General features: G+C 42.0%; 1 protein-coding gene across 10 annotated transcripts in view; it reads left to right on the top strand.

The window, feature by feature from the left end:
* The window catches only part of R3hdm2 (R3H domain containing 2), a 103,475-nt gene that overhangs the window by 8,449 nt on the left and 74,785 nt on the right, over nucleotides 1-20,241 (top strand). For all 10 annotated transcript variants that reach the window (XM_040754748.1, XM_040754745.1, XM_040754747.1 and 7 more), the window contains exon 2: nucleotides 227-326. The gene's annotated coding sequence lies outside the window, so the exon portion shown is untranslated. The remainder of the gene's footprint in view (nucleotides 1-226; nucleotides 327-20,241) is intronic.

Genomic DNA, 20,241 nt, shown 5'->3' with positions numbered 1-20,241 from the left:
CTCGGGGGATTTTATAGTTAATATACAGTATTCAGTTTTTCAGAGTAAGGAAGGATATAGGTGGCTTCAGAATGATTTCTGTACTGTCACCCACATCACTTAATGAAGACACAGAGACCAGTAAAAAGTCAGAAGTGTTATGAGAATTTCATCTCATTGCCATGTTGCCGAAACCTTAGGGTCTGGTCTCAGTGTGGTGAAAGATTTTTTTCTCTCTCCCTCTCAGGTGAACTGCCAGAAGCTACCACTGTCCTTCCTCAGTGTCTCTCAAAATCATTCTTGATAAAGTTCTGATACTTCACCTGGATGGATGAGCTAGAGATCAGGTGAGCATCACACTGTTGCCTTATGGGTAAAGCTTATGATGTTTGCATTGTTTTCTGAGTTAGACTAGGGTTAATATTTGAGCAAGCAGAAATTTATCTGTGTACACACAGATAATGAAATGTGGAGATGTGATGTACATGTGTGCAGTGTCAACATAAGAAAAGCAGCTATAAGGAGTGAGAGCACTTTGTGTAAACAACTTAAATACAATTTAAAGTAGAATACAGTTTTACTTATAGTGAATGTGTTTAATATATCACTTGGTAGTTGAGAAAGTAATGCTATTATTACTTTATAGTAAGAAATTCTGGGAATATTTGAAAGTGCAAAAATTTATCATAAACTGAGGAGAAAAATTAATATAAATACAATGTTGTTACTGAGATCCTGAATTTATACACATGGTAAAATGTAAAAAAAAATAAAAATAAGGCCTCATTTTACTTTTTTTTGGTTTTTCGAGACAGGGTTTCTGTGTATTATTGTTTTGGAGGTTGTCCTGGAACTTGCTCTGTAGACCAGGCTGGCCTCGAACTCACAGAGATCCGCCTGCCTCTGCCTCTGCCTCCTGAGTGCTGGAATTAAAGGTGTGTGCCACCAACACCCAGCCTCATTTTACTCTTTTCAAAGTTATTATGGGGTTAAAGAGAGAGAGAGCTCAGTGGTTGAGAGCATTGACTGTTTTTCCAGAAGACCCAGTTTCAATTCCCAGAACCTACATGGTAGCTCACAACTGTCTGTAGTTCCAGGTGACCCAACACCTTCATCCAGAGATGCAGACATGTAAAACTGCCTTTTGTTCCAGAAGATCTGGGTTTGATTCCCAGCACCCACATGGTTGCTCACAGTAGTTTAACTCCAGTTTCAGGGGATATGACTCCTGGCCTCTGCAGGCAGTGCATGGACATGGTGTACAGACACACATGCAGGCAAAACATATGTGTATATCAAAAAGAATAACTATTTTGGAAAAAAAAGTACCAATAGAAAACAAATAAACCACCGGGTGTTGGTGGCGCACGCCTTTAATCCCAGCACTCGGGAGGCAGAGGCAGGCGGATCTCTGTGAGTTCGAGGCCAGCCTGGTCTACAAGAGCCTCGAAAAACCAAAAAAAAAAAGAAAAGAAAACAAATAAACCACAAAACCTATAATGGACATTAAGGAATTTTGGCTTATGTGGATTATATTTGTCGATATGGAACTTTATTAGGGATTAAAGCTAAGAAAACAATTTAAATATTGATTCATCAAATGTAACAATATACTTTTTTTGTTTTTCGAGGCAGGGTTTCTCTGTATTGTTTTGGAGGCTGTCCTGGAACTAGCTCTGTAGACCAGGCTGGCATCGAACTCACAGAGATCCGCTTGCCTCTGCCTTCCAAGGGCTGGGATTAAAGGCGTGCGCCACCAATGCCCGGCTAACAATACACTTCTTATATATTGATGATATGTGTACCTTCATGTGTTCATGTATACATAAGGATGTGTGTACCTGTACATGCACATCTAGAGGAGGCCAGAGATGAATGTGGAGTGTTCTCTATTCTACTCTTTAAAAAATTATTTATTTACTTATATTTTATGTATGAGTGCTTGGCTTGGCAACACGGGGCATCATGTTCTACTACAGATGGTTGTGAGCCACATGTGGTTACTGGAAACTGAACTCAGGACCTCTGGAAGAGCAGCCAGGGCTCTTAACCTTTTCTCTAGCCTCCTACCTTTTTTTTTTTTTTTAATTTTGTTTTAGTTATGTGTCTGTATGTGCTCATGAACACGTGTGTAGGTTCTGGGGAGACCAAAAAAAGGTGCTGGATCTCTGGAGCTGGCATACATGCTCTTGTGAGCCTCCTGATGTGGTACTGAGAGCCACACCTGTGTCAAGCAATGCGGGGAGGAGGGTAGACAACACATGCACTGAAGGACAGAAACAGTCACTCTTCCTTAACTGTGAGTTCCACATTCGTGGATTCAGCCAAATGTTCATTAAACACATTAGACATTCATTAAACATATTCGGGAAGGAGGCTAGGCATGGTAGAGCACACTTGCAGTCCCAGTACTGGGAGGCAGGGGCAAGTGGGGAGCTCTGTCTACATACAGTTTCAGGCTAACCAAGGCTAAATGATGAGACGATGTCTGTTAAACAAAATTCAGAAAAACAACTGCAGCTGTTCCAACTGTGTAGAGATGTTTCCCCTCGTTATCTTGTAATCAATATAGTATAACAACTATCTAGAGAATATTAGATATAATGTAGAAATGACTGAAAGATGTATGGCGCCCAAGTGGTGGTGTGTATCCCAGCATTTACAAGACTGTGCATTTAGTCAGGGTTGTATTGCTGTGAAGAGACACCATGACCACAGCAGCACTACAGAAGGAAAGCATTGAATTGGGGTGGCTCACAGTTTCAGAGGTTTAATGCATTGTTTAGACCCATGGCAGGTCGTGGAGGCATGCAGGCTGACATGGTGCTGAGAAGGAGCTGAGAGTGGAGGAGGAGCTACGTCCTGATTGCCTTGATTGTGCAGGCAGCAGGAAGTGATCTGTCTCACTGGGCGTGGCTTAAGTGTAGGAGACCTCAAAACCTGCCTTCACAGTCACACGCTTCTCCAACAAGACTACACCTCCATTAGTACCACTCCCTTTCGGGACCATTTGCTTTCAAACCATCACAGAAGCCAATCTAGGTTATATAGCAAAACCTTAAGTTTCCACCCCCACAAGGTATAGATGTACAGAGTATGCAGGTACACTCTTTTTTTTTTTTTTTTTTTTTTTTTTTGGTTTTTCGAGACAGGGTTTTTCTGTGGCTTTGGAGGCTGTCCTGGAGCCTCACAGAGATCCGCCTGCCTCTGCCTCCCGAGTGCTGGGATTAAGCAGGTACACTCTTTTTTTTTTTTTTTAAAGATTTATTTATTTATGATGCATATAGTATTCTGCCTGCATGTATGTCTGTTGGCCAGAAGAGGGCACCAGATCTCATTACAGATGGTTGTGAGCTACCATGTGGTTGCTGGGAACTGAACTCAGGACCTTTGGAAGAGAAGTCAGTGCTCTTAACCTCTGAGCCATCTCTCCAGCCCAAGCAGGTACACTCTTAATATAAAGGATTTGAGCATATTGAGGTTTTGGTTATCTATAGGAGCGAGAGGATATTGAGATATGACTATAAGATTATTAATTTTACTGTTTCACTATGGAAATTCTCTTTTTATTTTTATTACCTGTTGTGGTAGTACTTGAACTGAGAGTCTTCCATTTACTCTCAAGTACTGTACCACCGAAATACATCCCAATCCCTGTTTTAGTTTTTCTTAGTGAGACATTGAGCATGAATTCTAAATGGTCAGATGTAGAGGTTAATGCTGCAAGATCGGAGAAGCAAATGACCAGCCACTAGAGAGTTTTTACTTCTACCAATACTCAGACCAAAGGGGTGATCCTGTCCTCAGGCTGACTGCCTAGACTGCATTTGTGTCTACGAAACCTCAGCCTGCTCTGAGCTCTTGTCTTCTCCTGCCTTAAATTCCTCTCTCTGCCCAGCCATATCACTCCTGTCTCCACCTCCTTAGTGCTGGAATTAAAGATGTGTGATTCCCAAGTGCTGGGATCAAAGCTGTGAGCTCTGTTTCTCTTTTAGACAGATTCAATCTGGTGTGTGGCCTTGAATTTACAGAGACTGTCTGCCTCTGTCTCTAGATGCTGGGATTAAAGGTGTGTGCCACCCCTGCCTGGCCTCTATGGCTAACTAGTGTGGCTAGTTTGGCACTCTGATTTTCAGACAAGTTTTATTTGTTAGGTCATAAACAAAATATCACTACAGAGAAATTCCAGATTTTTTTCAATTGAAAGTATATAGGAATGAACATATCACTAATATATTTTTTTTTAAGCCAAGATCTCATGTAACCCAGGCTGGCTTTGAATTTATTATACATAGTTGAAGATTACCTTGGGCTTCTGTGTCCCAGTACTGGAATTGCAGACATGCACCACCACACTAGGCTTCGTGAGTGCTACAGAAGCACTCTGCCAGTGAGCTACATCCCCAGCCTCCATACCTTTGTTATTGGTCTCGTTATGTAGCCCAGGCTAGCCTTGAGATAACTATCCTCTTGTTTTCAATCCCAATGCTTGGATTACAGAGATATGCGGGCATGGCTGTTTTTGTTTTGTTTTGTTTGCAGTGGTAGCATATGGTTCACCACTAAGCTACTTCCCCAGCTCTGCTGTTACATTTTGATTAACGTTCCTACCTTGCCTTCTGTGAATTCAGTTACATTGGCCTGTGTGAAAAAGGCAAATAAAGGCGGTGGTGGCTTACACCTTTAATCCCAGCACTCGGGAGGCAGAGGCAGGCGGAGCTCTGTGAGTGTGAGGCCGGGCTGGACCGATAGCCTCCAAAACAATACAGAGAAACCCTGTCTCGTAAAAACCAAAAAAAAAAAAAAAAAAAAAAAAAAAAGCAAAGAAAAAGGCAAATAAAAGTAGGCCTGTAATTCCAGTGACTGGGGAGGTTGGAGTGGGAGGTTGGCAAGGTCAGGGCCAGCCTGGACAACTTAGTAAGAGCTTGTGTCAAAGTTAAAAATAGAAAGAGGCTGGTGAAGTATTTCAGTACGGTCTGGAGACATGGTTCAGCAATTAAGAATATTTGTTACTGTCCCCAGACACCTGACATACACAGTACATGCAGGTAAGACATGCATAAAACAAATGTAAAACCAAAATACTTAAGTGGTAAAGAACCTGTGTAGCATGCTCAGACCTTGGCTTCAATCCCCTACATCACCAAGACAAAATGGATGCATCTTAGTGTTGCTGTGAAACTAGTTTGACCTCTTAGATCTCCTGAGACCTCATTTTTTCCCCAGGGGTTAGAGTTAGGTTGGGGTTAGGGTTAGGGTTAGGGTTAGGGTTAGGGTTAGGGAAATGTTCTAGATGGAGGTTGTGTTGTATATTCAGAGATATTAAGGTGAATGAAAAATCAGAAATCCACCTGCCTCTGCCTCTCAGGTGCTGGGATTAAAGGTGTGTGCCACCATGCCTGGCATAAAAGCATAAGTTTTAAAGTTGATGGCACATAATTTATTTCTGAATTTATAGTTACAAACTCATGATGAGAAAAAAAATACTAGTCAGGTGAGATCACAAAAGTACCTTGCTAAGCAGTGTACAGATATTTTCTGACCAGTTTAAAAAAAAAAACCATTGAATGATTTTAGTGAGTTATGTATGTATATTGCCAGGTGTTGCCTGCCAAGATTATAGCATGTTTATATTTGCAGTGAACACTGTTGCTTTTTTGATGGTATGAAGGCCAGTGGGAAATGCTGAGGTCAGACACTAACTTGGTCATGGAGGCATAGAAGACTACACAGGCAGTGGTTGGTGTGGCTCCTGCAGGAGCACTGAGTGTAGTACATGCGTGTGTAGGCTGGATAGACTGGAATACAGTCACTGCTTCTACTGAGTCAGTGATGAGCGCTATTGAGACAGTTTTCTTTGGAAATAAAGCTACAGAACATCACAAGAGTGCTCCAGACTTTTGGGCATGAAAATGCATGCCTGTAATCCCAGCATTTGCAAGGCAGAAAGATAAGGGGATCATGAGTTTGAGGCTAGCCTGGTGTACAGGTTGCAAAAAAGGAACAATAATAATAATAATAATAATAATAACAAAGACAAAAATGAAAAAGAGAAATGTTCTAATTCTTACATAGATGGCTTCTCAAGGTAATCACTATTGACTTCTAGTGTTATTGCCTCTGTCCTCCCCTCCCCCCATTGAGGGTTTCTCTGTAACTGCCCTGGCCTAGAACTCACTCTATAGACCAGACTGGCCTCAAGGGCACAAAAATCCGTCTGCCTTTGTCTCCCAAGTGCTGGGATTAAAGGCATACGCCACTGCCTGGCATAGTATTACCTGCTTTAAGTTTCAAATTAATAGAACCATAAATCCTGTTTTATGTTTTTTTTTCTTGCTGTTGTTGTTCAGTATTGTCTTTGAGATTAATGAGTGTAGTTGCATATAGCAATAGTGTTTTCTTTATCATTGCTTTACAATAATTGTCTAAAATTCTAGTTTGGATTATTATGAATAATATTACTAGGAGTATTCTTGTACACTTTGTACAACATTCTTGTTTTGTGAGACTGAGTCACCTCCAGTGGTTATATATTGGAGGTGCTAGGTTATAAGCTATATCCATATTTAGCATTAGTTAAGTATTGTCAGTTTTCCAAAATGATTGTATTAATTTATTCTTCATCAGCAAAGCTATAAGCTTTATCTTTATCTTAAAAATTATATATGAGGTAGGGTCTCTGGGGTTACAGACATGTGCCATCATGCTGAGCTCCCCTCCCCTCCCCTCCCCAACTTTCTTTTCTTTTTTCTTTCATTTTTTATGTTTTGATTTCATTTTACATTCCAACCACAGTTCTCCCTCTCACCCCTCCTTTCACTCCCTCCCATCTTTCTTTTTAAAGTTATTGTTGGAATGAAGTATTTTAGCTCAAAGGATGAAGGGTTTTTCTGTGATTTCTTAGCATGGCCAGGGACTGGTGTTTTGACTGCAACTATCTTACAGTTAACTACCGTAATACATCACCTGTTCTCCAAATCACAGCACACATCACCTGTTCTCCAAATCACAGCACACATCACCTGTTCTCCAAATCACAGCACACATCACCTGTTCTCCAAATCACAGCACACATCACCTGTTCTCCAAATCACAGCATACATCACCTGTTCTCCAAATCACAGCATACATCACCTGTTCTCCAAATCACAGCACCACACATCACCTGTTCTCCAAATCACAGCATACATCACCTGTTCTCCAAATCACAGCACCACACATCACCTGTTCTCCAGATCACAGCACCACACATCACCTGTTCTCCAAATCACAGCATACATCACCTGTTCTCCAAATCACAGCACACATCACCTGTTCTCCAAATCACAGCACACATCACCTGTTCTCCAAATCACAGCACACATCACCTGTTCTCCAAATCACAGCATACATCACCTGTTCTCCAAATCACAGCACACATCACCTGTTCTCCAAATCACAGCACCACACATCACCTGTTCTCCAAATCACAGCACCACACATCACCTGTTCTCCAAATCACAGCACACATCACCTGTTCTCCAAATCACAGCATACATCACCTGTTCTCCAGATCACACAACACATCACCTGTTCTCCAAATCACAGCACCACACATCACCTGTTCTCCAAATCACAGCACACATCACCTGTTCTCCAAATCACAGCACCACACATCACCTGTTCTCCAGATCACACAACAAATCACCTGTTCTCCAAATCACAGCACACATCACCTGTTCTCCAAATCACCACCGCAGCACCACACATCTCTTGATGCTGAAAAGATTAGTTTCTCTTTCAGATAAATTTGATGATTGTTGTATAGTTAGTAATTCCTCAGGTTAACACTTTGGTCTTTTGTGGGCTCTCTTCTAGCTTCCATGGCTAATCATTCATTTGGAGTTGCTAATGTGGGCCTGAAGTAACGTTTCTTGGTGAGGGGCATGAAAGGAAGGCTCCATGGCAGATGAAGGTGTCTAGGCTGTAGCTGTCTTGAGCAGTGTTTTTTATCTGAGGCAAAGAAGAATCTTGAGCGAGGCCAAGATGTCATTGACCTGTTAGTCTGTCAGGAAGAACGTAAGTCTTGGGTGACTTGTTAGTGTCATCTTGTACAGTGAGCCCTTGCCCTACGTTGACTGAGCCTCACATAGTAGCTGTCATAGCTCAGACAGTGCTGAAGGTCCAGCTTACTTGCAGAGAGTCAGGACAACCGTCTAGATTATAAGAAATGCAAGCAAAAGACCGGGAAGAGTTGAAGAGGCACACAAGGTGCTACTGTGGGTCTTGAACTGGATCTCGGTATTGCCTGTGAGGTCTCAGTGAGTTAATATTTAACATTGCTTTTAACTTTTGGTGTTTGTTTTGCTGTTGGTGGTGGTGGGTTTTTTTTTTTTTTTGAGGTTAAACTTGTTTCTTAAATAGATGCCATCCCAGCACTGGACTCATGGGCACTGAGTGATCTTCAGGTAATAACAGTCAACATGTATGAAGCAGTTTCTATACTTAAGGCAGCAACCTAAGCATTATACTGCCTTTCTCACTTAATCATGACACAACCCTGGGTATTGTACCTGTTTAATAGATGAGGGCATTTAAATTCAAGGAGAATATCAAACAAGTTCAACTGAGTTTTAAAAAGCCTTTTGCTGCAGGTAGCCAAGTGTGGTGGCTCATATTTGCAATCCCAGCTGCTCAGGAGGTGGGGACAGGAAGGTCATAGGTTCAGGGTCTGTCTGTCCTGAGTGCCTGGCTGCAGGAACTTGAGTGTGGGTATGTAATGGAGGGCTTGCCTAGCATGGAAAAGGCATTAGGGTTAGTCCTCAGGAAAACACTTTTGTAGGACTGCAGCTATAACTCAGTGATAGCGCCTTTGCTTAGCATGTGAGAGACCCTAACTTTGGTCCTTGGCACTGAAAAAAGCAGCAGCAGAGCAAAATATTTATAAAGGATTATTTCTTGTACAGTCTCTTGTTGATTTACTTTCTTGAAATACAGCTTTAGGGAACGGGGATTGAACATTGTAAATTGCTGTCTTAGTCACAGTTGTTACTATGATGAAACACCATGACCAAAAGCAGCTTGTGGAGGAAGGGGTATGGCTTACATTGAGGGAAGCCAAGGTAGGAACTCAAACCAGGCAGGGACCTCGCAGGGAGGGACTGATGCAGAGGCCATAAGGGTGCTGTTTGCTCCCCATGGCTTGCTCAGCCTGCTTATAGCACCTAGGACCACCAGCCACCAGCCCGGAGATGGCACCAGCCTGATCTTTTTTTTTTTTTTTTTTTTTTTTGAGACAGGGTTTCTCTGTAGCTTTGGAGGCTGTTCTGGAACTCTCTCTGCAGACCAGGCTTGCCTTGAACTCACAGAGATACACCCGCCTCTGCCTCCTGAGTGCTGTGATCAAAGGTGTGCACCACCAATGCCCAGCCAACCAGCCTGATCTTATGGAGACATCTTCTCAAGTGAGGTTCCCTCATCTTGGATGACTCTATCTTGTGTCAAGTTGATATAAAACTAGCCATTTAAATTGCCCATGCTGACTTTGGCCAGGCTCCACATGTTCTGAATAGTTGGGCCCAGCTAATTAGAATTATTTGCTGGAACTACTTCTTGTACCTAAATGGAAAGGCTGAAGGTGGTGGTTTGTTAATACATACCTGTGGTCCCAGCATCCCGAAGCTGATGTAGAAGGATCACTAAGCTAACCCCTGTGCTTACTCCCTTCACTATTAGCAAGTTTTCAGTTTGGTCCTGTTGATGATAAAGTGCCACTTAAATCAGTTGATTACAAACCTTTGTGTAGCCTTTCACTTGGTGGGCAGGTGCTCTACTATTGAGCTACACTCTTAGCCTTTGAAGTTTTGAAATAAGCTTTTTCTCTGGATTCCAGGGTAGTTTGGAACTTGTTCTGTGTTCTAGACTGTTTAAATTTGGTCTCTCTTGCATGTTCCTTCTGAGTACTAGATTACAGGCCTGCACTGTGAAGCCCAGCACCTCACTGTGATGTTTGTTTTATATTGCCTTCATGACTAATGATAGAGAGGTTTTTGTTTTGTTTTTTTAATGTGCTTGTTCATTTACTACATCCTTTGGAGAAGCTTTTTAAGGTTTTTGTCTATTTCCTGAACTTGCTTTTCTTATTATGTTCTGAAGTCCATAATGAATAGTAAAATGTGACCTGTCTATTATTTCACGTGTTTGTTTATTTTTACACTTATTTAGTGTGTGTGGGGTATTTGGTGTGTGTGTGTGTGTGCGCGCCCGCACGTGCGCACGCGCTCGTGTGCCTGTGATCTGCATGTGGAGGTCAGAGGACACCTGAGATACTCTCCTACCATGTGGGTTCTAGAGAATAAACTCAGATAGGCAGACTTGACAGGTAGCTACCCTTCCTGCACGTATCAGTTAGGTTGCTTGAGATGTAGGGTCTCTATAGGTATTGCCCAGACTGGTCTCAAATTCCTGGTCTTCTTGCAGTTAGCTTTCCACATGGTGGGATTGTAGGCTGAGCTACCCTGTCAGGCTTCATGTTTTATTTAATGGTCTGACTGTTTGACTGAATGTAAGTACACCACATGCACTCAGTGCCCATAGAGGCTAGAAGGGGACACCAACTCCTTTGGGACTGGCATCACTGATGGTTGTGAGCCTCTGTGTGGGTGCTGGGAATTGAACCCAGGCCCTCTGGAAGAGCTATCAGTGCTCTTAATGATGAGCCATCCCCCTTGCCCAGGGCTGGAATGTGAGTCAGTGGTAGAGGACTTGCCTGGCACACATTGGCCATGAAAAACTGAACAGATGGCTTGTGAATGTGTGTACATTAAGTGCAAGTTTTGCAAGATATCCTGAATATTAAGCCGCCTGGGCTACATGTTAGGCTTCCATTGTTGAGGGTTGTTATTAGAGATTTGATAATATCCTTTTGATACAAAAGATTCGAATATTTGTGAAGTCTAATTCATTTCTTTTTTTATTTTCATTTTTACTTTATGTGTATGAGTGTTTTCTCCTGCGTGTGTGTCTGTGCACCACATGTATGCAGTGACTATGTTGTGGGCAGGTATGTACTGTCTGCAGGAGCAGAATATGGCCTCTTTTGTTCCGACCAAGAATGGAACTAATGCCAGGACTCAAATCAGGTCCATTTGACCATACTACCCCTTGTCATCAGTGAGAAAGCTAAGGGTTACAGAATGAGAAAGCTATGGTTTCCTCTGTGTCGTGAGTGGGGCAGACATGAAGGCAGCTGATGGAATCATGCCATGTCAAAGTGATCTAAATAGAACACTGCAAAAATCAGTTTTTTACCTTGGAAGAAGCTGTTGTTTCCTGAGCATTTCTTCTCAGTACCTGAAGAATTTAAGAATTAGAAACAAAGCAAAACAAAAAATGTCAGTGCATCTTAGTTGAGTACAACCAACCCACTTTTGTGTAGTTTAAGGTGAATGGCATAGTTATAGAGACACAGCCAAGTTTTCTTCTAAAGACTTAGGACTAGCCGGGCGTTGGTGGCGCACGCCTTTAATCCCAGCACTCGGGAGGCAGAGGCAGGCGGATCTCTGTGAGTTCAAGACCAGCCTGGTCTACCGAGCGAGTTCCAGGACAGCCTCCAAAGCCACAGGGAAACCCTGTCTCGAAAAACAAAAAAAAAAAAAAAAAAGACTTAGGACTATTTGTATTGGACTATAGTTTAGGAACAAGAATTTCTTTTTTTTTAAATTAAAATAAAATAATATATAAGTGGAGCAGATTATTTTTTTTCTTTTATACATTGTTCTTTTATTGATAGATTATGGATCATGAAGGTTATTGTAATACTTTTTTTTGTTTTGTTTTGTTTTTTGTCTTACGAGACAGGGTTTCTCTGTATTGTTTTTTTGAGGCTGTCGGTCCAGCCCGGCCTCGAACTCACAGAGATCCTCCTGCCTCTGCCTCCCGAGTGCTGGGATTAAAGGCGTGTGCCACCAACGCCCGGCATTTTTTTTTTTGATCCTAACTAGTTCTTATAACTTAAATAAATCCATATTTTTAAGTCTACATTCTCCCATGTGGCTCACTACGTCATCTCCATACTGCCCATCCTGCTTCCTCTGTGTCTGGCTGGCTACTCCACCTTTCTTCCAGAGTTCTCTCTGTCTGACAGTTCCACCTGTACTCCTCTGGCCAGCTATTGGCTGGTGAGCTTTTTATTACACCAATCAATTACAGTAGTACATCTTTGCACAGTGTACAAATATCCCACAACAGGTTATCCTAGCTGAGTATGGTGGCGCATAACTATACCCCATTACTCAGAGACGGAGCAAGAGGATTGGCAGTTCAAAGTCAGCTGTAGATGAAAGTTTCTGTTTTGCCTGGTCCTGCAGCCAATTAGCCCCAAATAAACACACTAAGACTTACATTAATTTATAAACTGTTTGGCCGATGGCTAGGGTTTTTTTTTTTACTGGCTCTCTCTCTTAATTATTAACCCATTTCTATTAATTTAAGTATTTCCACATGCTTACCTGGTAATGCCCCCACATGTTACTCTTTCTGCCTCTACATGGCGTCTCTCTGCCTTCCTCTCCCCAGTCTTCTCCTGGTCTGGTAGCCCTGCCTATGCTTCCTGCCTGGGTACTGGCCAATCAGTGTTTTATTAATTAACCAATAAGAAAATCATATATACAAAAGGATATCCCCCATCAGTCAGCCTTAACTAGATTTTGAATTTGAGGCTAGCCTGGGCTAGATGAAACCCTTTCATAAAACCAAACAGTCATAAAATTTTGGTTTTATCTTGAACTTACAAAGACTGACAATGTGTATGTATCTATCTATCTCACATATGTGTATTATAACTTTTCAAAATTGCATTAATTTTTTGTGAGAGAATATTATGTGTGTGTATGTCTGCACATGGGTGGAGGTAAGAGGTCATTGTTCGGAATTTGCTTTTCTTCTTCTGTATCTGGGTCCTGGGAATTGAACACAGGTCATCTGTCTTGGCAGCCAGCACCAGTACTTGCTGAGCCAGCCATCAGCCCATGGGGACATCAACATGCAGGGTATTTTCTTCATCATACATACTTTCTTAAATTTAAAACATTCAGATTCTGTTGCTTGTCTGAGTGGTAGTTTCAGCAGCCTCCTTTTACTGCAAAGGACTTGGGGACTTGTTGACATAAAACCGATTGTTTTTTGTTTTTTAGAGACAGTGTTTCTCTGTGTAACAGCTCTAGCTCTCCTGGAACTTGATTTGTAGACCAGGCTGGCCTCAAACTCTCAGAGAACCTCCTGCCTCTACCTCCGGAGTGCTGAAATCAAAGATGTGCACCTCCACCACCTGGCCTAACTTTCTGTTTTTCTTAAAAACTGTGTGTCATTGGGGTTTTGCTTTCTCTGTAAATACTGCTGCTCCCAGGTCTAGTAATATGTACCTGTAATCCCAGCCCTGGGAAAGCTAAGCCAGGAGGGTTGTCAGACCATCCTGCTGGTAAGACCCTGTTTCAGAATACCAGAACAAACCAAAGTATTGTTGCATAGAGGTATTATGTTTATTAGCTTTTTTGATACTAGATTTGCAAAGTTCCTGTAAAACTTTTTTTTAAAGAATGTTGGAATTCTGCTGTTTGTTCTGAGTGGCAGTTTGAGCAGCTGCCTTTGCAGGGCTTTGGAACTTGTTGACAAACGTCTTCCTGTGACTCCTGTTGCTCTCTCCAGTCTCTTCACCTCTGGTTTGCTGGTGTGCTGTACTGCAGCAGTTCTCCGGGATTAGTCCTCATTGTTGGGAGCTGAAGGGATCAGCATGGGTGTGTGTGTGTGTGTGTGTGTGTGTGTGTGTGTGTGTGTGTGTGTGTGTGTGTGTGTGTGTGTGTTTGTGTTTCTTTCACTGCTTATTAGAACCTGTGTGTCTGCCTTCAACCTAGTTGACTGATTTGGTTCATGTTAAACCCTACTTGGTCCATCCTGGGAAGGCCTCAAGGTATTGTGGGATTAGGCCACAGTATGTGATGCAGAGAGTTTCTATTGTTACTTTGTTGTAGGAACTGTGGGACAAAAGTTAATCTACTCTAAGGCTGACTCAGACATAGAGATTGTGTTATGCTGAATTTTCTGGTGATGTTTTTTGCTTTTGCAGTTCTTACTTTGCTGTCATTTATTTAGGAGAAGTGGAGAGAAACCTTATGAAAAGCACAGCAGGAAATTGAGGTTCTTATTACGTACAAATGTGATCTATTCCCTGGTGTGGGGATATGGGTTATGGAAGATTGGTTTGTTTTGTGTGGGAGTGGTTTGTTGTTGTTTTTGTTTTTTGTTTCTCATTGCTATTCTCTTGCTGTTTTGTGGGCTTGGAAGAAAGATGGCAAAGCTGAAGAATGAGGCAGTGATTCTGAGAGATGTTTTCTTCCCCTTTCTTTTTTCAGAACCTCAGAGCCACTGCTTCCCATTCCTCTTTATTGTGTTTCTAAGGAAAGACTGTTCTCCTCTTTGGTGTGTGCATTTTACTGTTGAGTGGCATTGACTTCTTTCCAGCATTGTAAGCAGAGGGGCGGGCAGTCACTCAGGTGTGAGACCTTCTTGCCTCTCTCTTGCATCAGCCACCTCTGAGTGTGGGTGCCCATAGAACAGTTCTCCTGGCACTGGTGAATTACTTTTTACCTACTGAACCTTCTGTTGTGCTCCCAGTCAGTTCTGCTGACCAGGACACTGCTGTCTTACTGCCCTGTGATTCCTGTTGTTACTGTCCCTCTGTTCTCTTCTGGTGGATGGTGATGGTGGCCCTCAGATGTGGACATCCAGTATTGCCTGGCAGGGCTTGAGGATAGCTCTGCTGCCATTCACAGATAACCTCATTTCTTTGGACGTGTCAGACAAGTTGAACTCACCTCATTTTTACTCTCTTTTTCTTGTGTTCTTGTTCCCGTCCAACTTACTTTCACTCTCACTTTGCTAAGACATCCCCATGGCTTCTTTAAGAACCCAGTTCAGAATCACATAATTTTTTGAGCTGCGTAGTTTGAACTTGTGATCTTCTTCTGCCTTAGCTTTCCCAGTACTGTAGTCATAGGCATATGACAACATGTGACTCAGAATTACATTTTTTTGGTAATTGGTCCCAGCTACCCAGCGCTTGTTAGTTGTATTTTTCTCTTTTATTTGTTGAACTTTCTGTCTTGAACATACTGCAATTCAAGGTGTTATAAACTTTTTTAAATATTTATTTTTATTTATGTGTGTGTTGTATCTTCCACATACACATGTGGGTGCCTGCCAAAGCCAAAAGAATGTCCTAGATCCCCTGGATTTTGAATTACATACACTTGTGGGCTGCTGCCTAGATGCTAGAAACAAACTCAGGTGCTCGCTGCCCTTCCAGAGAGCGTCTCCCATGTTTCCTAGGGATGAAATTCAGGACACCAGACTTGGTGGCAAGTACTTGCACATGGTGAGCCATCTCTTTGGCCCAAGGTTGAGTTCTTTACTCTGTACTGTGTTAGTTTTAGGCTCAACTAAGAGAAAGGGAAAGAACAGACTATTTTGTGTTGTGCAAGTACAGAAAGTCAAAAGCAACACAACACAAAATAGTCAAAAGACAGAGACAGCAGCAGCAGCAAAACACCTGTGTAGATCATCTGTGCATGGTGTTCCAGGATGTTGATTCATGAAAGGCTAGCCTGGACTATATAGCAAGTTCCAGGCCAGCCTGGGTTGCATAGAAACCTATTTTTTTTTTAACAAGAAGTATATGCAAGTTGACAGACCACCCAAGAATTTGAGAAAAGCATCTGAACATTGTGTCTCATGTTTGTAATCAATCCCAGTGATCGGGAGACTGGGAAGGAATTTCAGATGATCAAGACCAACCAGGGATCCATGAGATCCTGTTTCAAAACAAAACAAAAACCAAGAAATAATAACAAAATAGAAATAAACATGAAATTGTGTGTTTACATATTAACAACAACAACAACAACAAAAAACCACCAGGGAGATGGTTGAGCTGGTAAAAGCACGAGTATCACAGATCTTACATCCTAAGTGGCACAGGTCTGATCTCAGCATTCTGCCAGAAAGGCTTCTGGTGCTCAGCTTCTGTGCCTTTGTTTTCTACTTATAATCATAGACTTTGGTGCCCTTTGACCCAACGGAAGAAATGCAGAATGTATCTAGAACCAGCAATAACATCAGAAAGAGACTTTTTTCTTTTTCTTTGGAATGAAATGCTTCTCCTCAAAACAAGTTTTTTCTTTTTAAGACAAGATATTGTTCTGTAGCCCAGGCTGCCTCAAACTCAAAACCTTAATTTCCTGAGCACTGGGATTACAGAACTGTGCCAGCATGCTCTCTGTGTATTGGCATGGTAACTCCATGTCTTCTGGCACATTTGCCATATTAGACACATATAACACATAGGTTGAAGTCTTCACAAAAGCTAAATTTCTTATTAAACTTTGTTTTTATTTACCCTGTGTCTTTCACATACGCATCTCTGTCCCGTTCAATTCCAGTCTCTTTGTATCCACCCTCAGCCCTTGCAACCTCTTCTCTAAAATAAAATAAAATGTATGAGAGCAAGTGAAGGGGGGTCTCATTATGGAAGCTGTGGTGTGACACAGTGAGTCGCGCACTAACCCCTTTGATCCATACATCTTTATGTGCAAGTGCTGACTGCACAGTTACCGGTCTTCTAGGCCCCTGGTTTCTGCTGCAGTATTGACACTGGGACTCCTTGGGTATCCTGCTGTTGTTGCCCTGTGTACAGTGTTTTTGGAATGATAAATCTGTTATGAAGGTCTGAGCAATTTCTTGGTGTAGATATCAAAAGACCATTTGTAAATCTGAAGCCCACTGAATTCAGTGACCTTCTGGTAATACATAATTTCACAGAGTGCCATAGTACCAGGCAGTAATCCGTTTCTTCATTCTTTAAGTAAACAGTGTATTCTTGTTGGCAGTTTTTGTAACCAGTTGGTTCTTATACACTTTACCACTGGTCAGCCTATACTAGCCATGGTGTGGAGATCTTTTTACTTACCGATTTCCACTGAAGCGTTGAGAACTAGAGACAGCACTGTCATCTGATAGCAACATGGTGTCAAAACAGTTGCAAAAACAAAGTTGGAAGTTTTTTCTCTTTTTCCAATCTCTCTGTTGATGTGTATGTGCATCATGTATGTGTGTGGGGGGGTCCATGAGTACAGCACAGTGTGTACTTGGAGGTCATGACAACTGGAGTGCCCGCCCCTCTGCCATGTTTAAGACTGTCTCATTTGCTTGTTCTGTGTGTGCCAGTTCAGCTGGTTGGTGACCTTCCAGGGATTCTCCTGTCCCCGCCTCCCCTCTCATAGGAGGAGCTCATGATTAAAACACGTGAGCCATACCTTACCATGTACATGTATGCCAAGCGTTTTCTCATCTATCTATCCAGCTTAGAGTTGGAATAATTTCATGTGTCATTTCACCTGTATGTGCTTCAGTAATATCTATAACCATAAAAATTTTATTTTGTCTTTTTTCCCCCTGAAGCCGAGAACTGAGCCCAGGGCATCTACCACTGAGCTGAATCCCAACCCCCTATAAGGATTTTAAAATCTCATTATCATTTTACAAAATAATTGATTTTGAGTCATGTTAACTCAGCTCGTGTTTAGTTTTTTCCCCTGTTGTCTGTATAATGTCATTTCTTATCATTGTGTGCATATGGATTCAGAGATGGCCTGTGAATTTAAACTTTATAGTTAAATGAACTGTGGGAATCAGGGAGACCCTAAGTAATTGGGGATGCTGCAGTGTTCCCATGATGCATCCTGGGATCTTTGAATTGAGTTCTTGTACTGCCTATTTCAAGACTCATGGACTGAGCTATTTCTGTTTATGAAGGTCTGAACACACCCTGGTTGCATGCAGTGGAACTAAGATTCTTAGTAACACTCAAGTCAATTTTGAGGAATCTGTTTTGTTTTAAAGCTTACATTAATATCTTTAAACATGAGAAATATCTAAAAATTCGCATTTGCTTATTATTTGGTGTAGTTGAGTCTGAGAATGGCTAGTTTTTTGGGGGGGGATTTTTCTTTTTTTGTTATTATTAAATTTTTTTTAAGTTTAAATTTAGATTAGAAACATGGTTGGTTCACAAGTCAGTTCCAGGTCCCTCTCCCTCCCCTCCTCCCATGCCCTCCCCCCCAACTCCCCCATTATCCCCTCATTTCCCCAGGGAGGGTGAGGCCCTCCATGGGGGTGTCCATAGACTGTCATTTCATCCAGGGCAGGGCCTAGACCCTCCCCCAAGAGTTCAGGGTGAGAGTGCACCTCACATTTTTCTATGGGAGTCCAAAGTCCATGTGTATACTCGGGATGAATACTGATCTACTGCCCAAGGCTCAATAGATTACCTAGGCCTCCTCACTGACACCCACATTCAGGGGGTCTTGATCAGTCCCATGCTGGATTCCCAGGCATCAGCCTGGGATTCAAGAGTTAACCCTTGTCAGGTCAGCTCTTTCTGGGGTCAAACCAGCCCAGTCTTAACTCCTTTGGTCATCAGTCCTCCCTCTCTGTTACTGGCTTTCTTGAGTTCAGCTCAGTACTTAGCCATGGGAGTCTGTTTCCCAGACTCTCTGGCCATGGGATTGTAGGCTGGCACTCCCCAGATCTATGTCTAAAATCCATATGTGAGAGAGTACATGCCATGTTTCTCTTTTTGTGACTGGGTTACCTCACTCAGGATGGTTTCTTCTAGTGTCATCCATTTGCCTGCAAATCTCAGGATTCCTTTGTTTTTTTCTGCTGAATAGTACTCCATTGTGTAAATGTACCACATTTTCTCTATCCACTCTTCGGTTGAGGGGCATCTAGGTTGCTTCCAAGTTCTGGCTATTACAAATAATGCTGCTATGAACATAGTGGAAGAGAATGGCTAGTTTTAAAGTATCTGATAAAAGAATCAACCCATGGTTATTAAAGACATTTTAGGCAATGGCATATATGTATGTATGTATGAATGTATGTATACACACACATACATATATGTGTGTATATGAAGAAAATAGTGTTATAATTTAAGAGAAATTTTCTTTTTTGTGTGTATATATGTAATATATTTGAGTATGTATATGTGTGTTCATGTGTGTGTAAGCTCACAGTTGACATCATGTGTCTTCCTCAAATATTTCCCACTTGATTTACTGATGCAAGGTCTATTGCTGAGCCTGGAGCTCACTAATTCTGGCTAGCCTAGCTTCTTCGGGAAATTGTGTCTCTACCTCTTGAGTACTGGGATTGTAGCCATGCCATCTCCCTGCTTGGCTTTTACGTGGTTTCTGGGGCTTTAAACTCCAGTCTTCAGGTTTGCGTGGCAAGCCCTTTGTGTACTGATCCATCTTCCCAGACTCTTTTTTGTATATTTAATCCATTATCTTTTTGAAAATTCTTAGAGTTAATAAACATACAGTTTTGATGGGCAGGCATTGGTGGCACACGCCTTTAATCTCAACACTCAGTGAGTTCTAGGCTAGCCAAGGCCTATCTCAAAAAACCAAAACCAAAATATTGTATAGACTACAGAAGACCCTTAGAAACAGCCCATGCAGCTTTTTTTTTTTAACATTTATTTATGGGCTGTGCACATGCCATTACATGTCTGAAGCTAGAGGACAACTTGTTGGAGTCTGTTCTGGAGTTCAAACTCAGGCTTGGCTGCAGACATCTCTGCCTGTTGAGTCATCTTGCTCACAACTTGCTTTCAAATCATGTAATCCTGCAGGTCTTTCTTACTATTTTATATGCATGATCGTTTTTGCCTGCATGTACATCTGTACTCCACATGCATGCTTGATGCCCAAGAATGTGGTGAGCCTCCTTGTGGTGCTGGGCACTGAACTGAGGCCCTTCACAGCCTCAGAAATGGTTTTTTTTTTTTTTTGGTTTTACGAGACAGGGTTGAAACTCACAGAGATCCGCCTGCCTCTGCGTCCCCAGTGCTGGGATTAAAGGCGTGGGCCACCACCGCCCGGCCCAGAAATGGTTCTTAAAGCACACTGTTCAAATGCATCGCAGTTGGTTCCATCTGTGGCAGCCACCTCATCTCTCTTTATAGGGACATATTTTGAAATAAGTATTCATGCTTGCTATCACTGATCCCTCCCTCTTTTCTGACTTTAAATCTATTAAGTTTTAATCATCACAATTTTCCCTTTGTTTTCCATTAGTGTACCCTTGGGGGATTCAGCTACCAAAACCCAGATATGCCTTCAGTCTTAGAATATCTGATAAAACATAAATGCTGTGGAAACAGTT

This window comes from Mesocricetus auratus, unplaced genomic scaffold, assembly GCF_017639785.1.
Source record: "Mesocricetus auratus isolate SY011 unplaced genomic scaffold, BCM_Maur_2.0 Super-Scaffold_100011, whole genome shotgun sequence".
NCBI classification, from domain to species: Eukaryota; Metazoa; Chordata; class Mammalia; order Rodentia; family Cricetidae; genus Mesocricetus; species Mesocricetus auratus.
The sequence above is the reverse complement of the archived record's forward strand: the minus strand, read 5'-3'. Positions and strand labels throughout refer to the sequence as shown.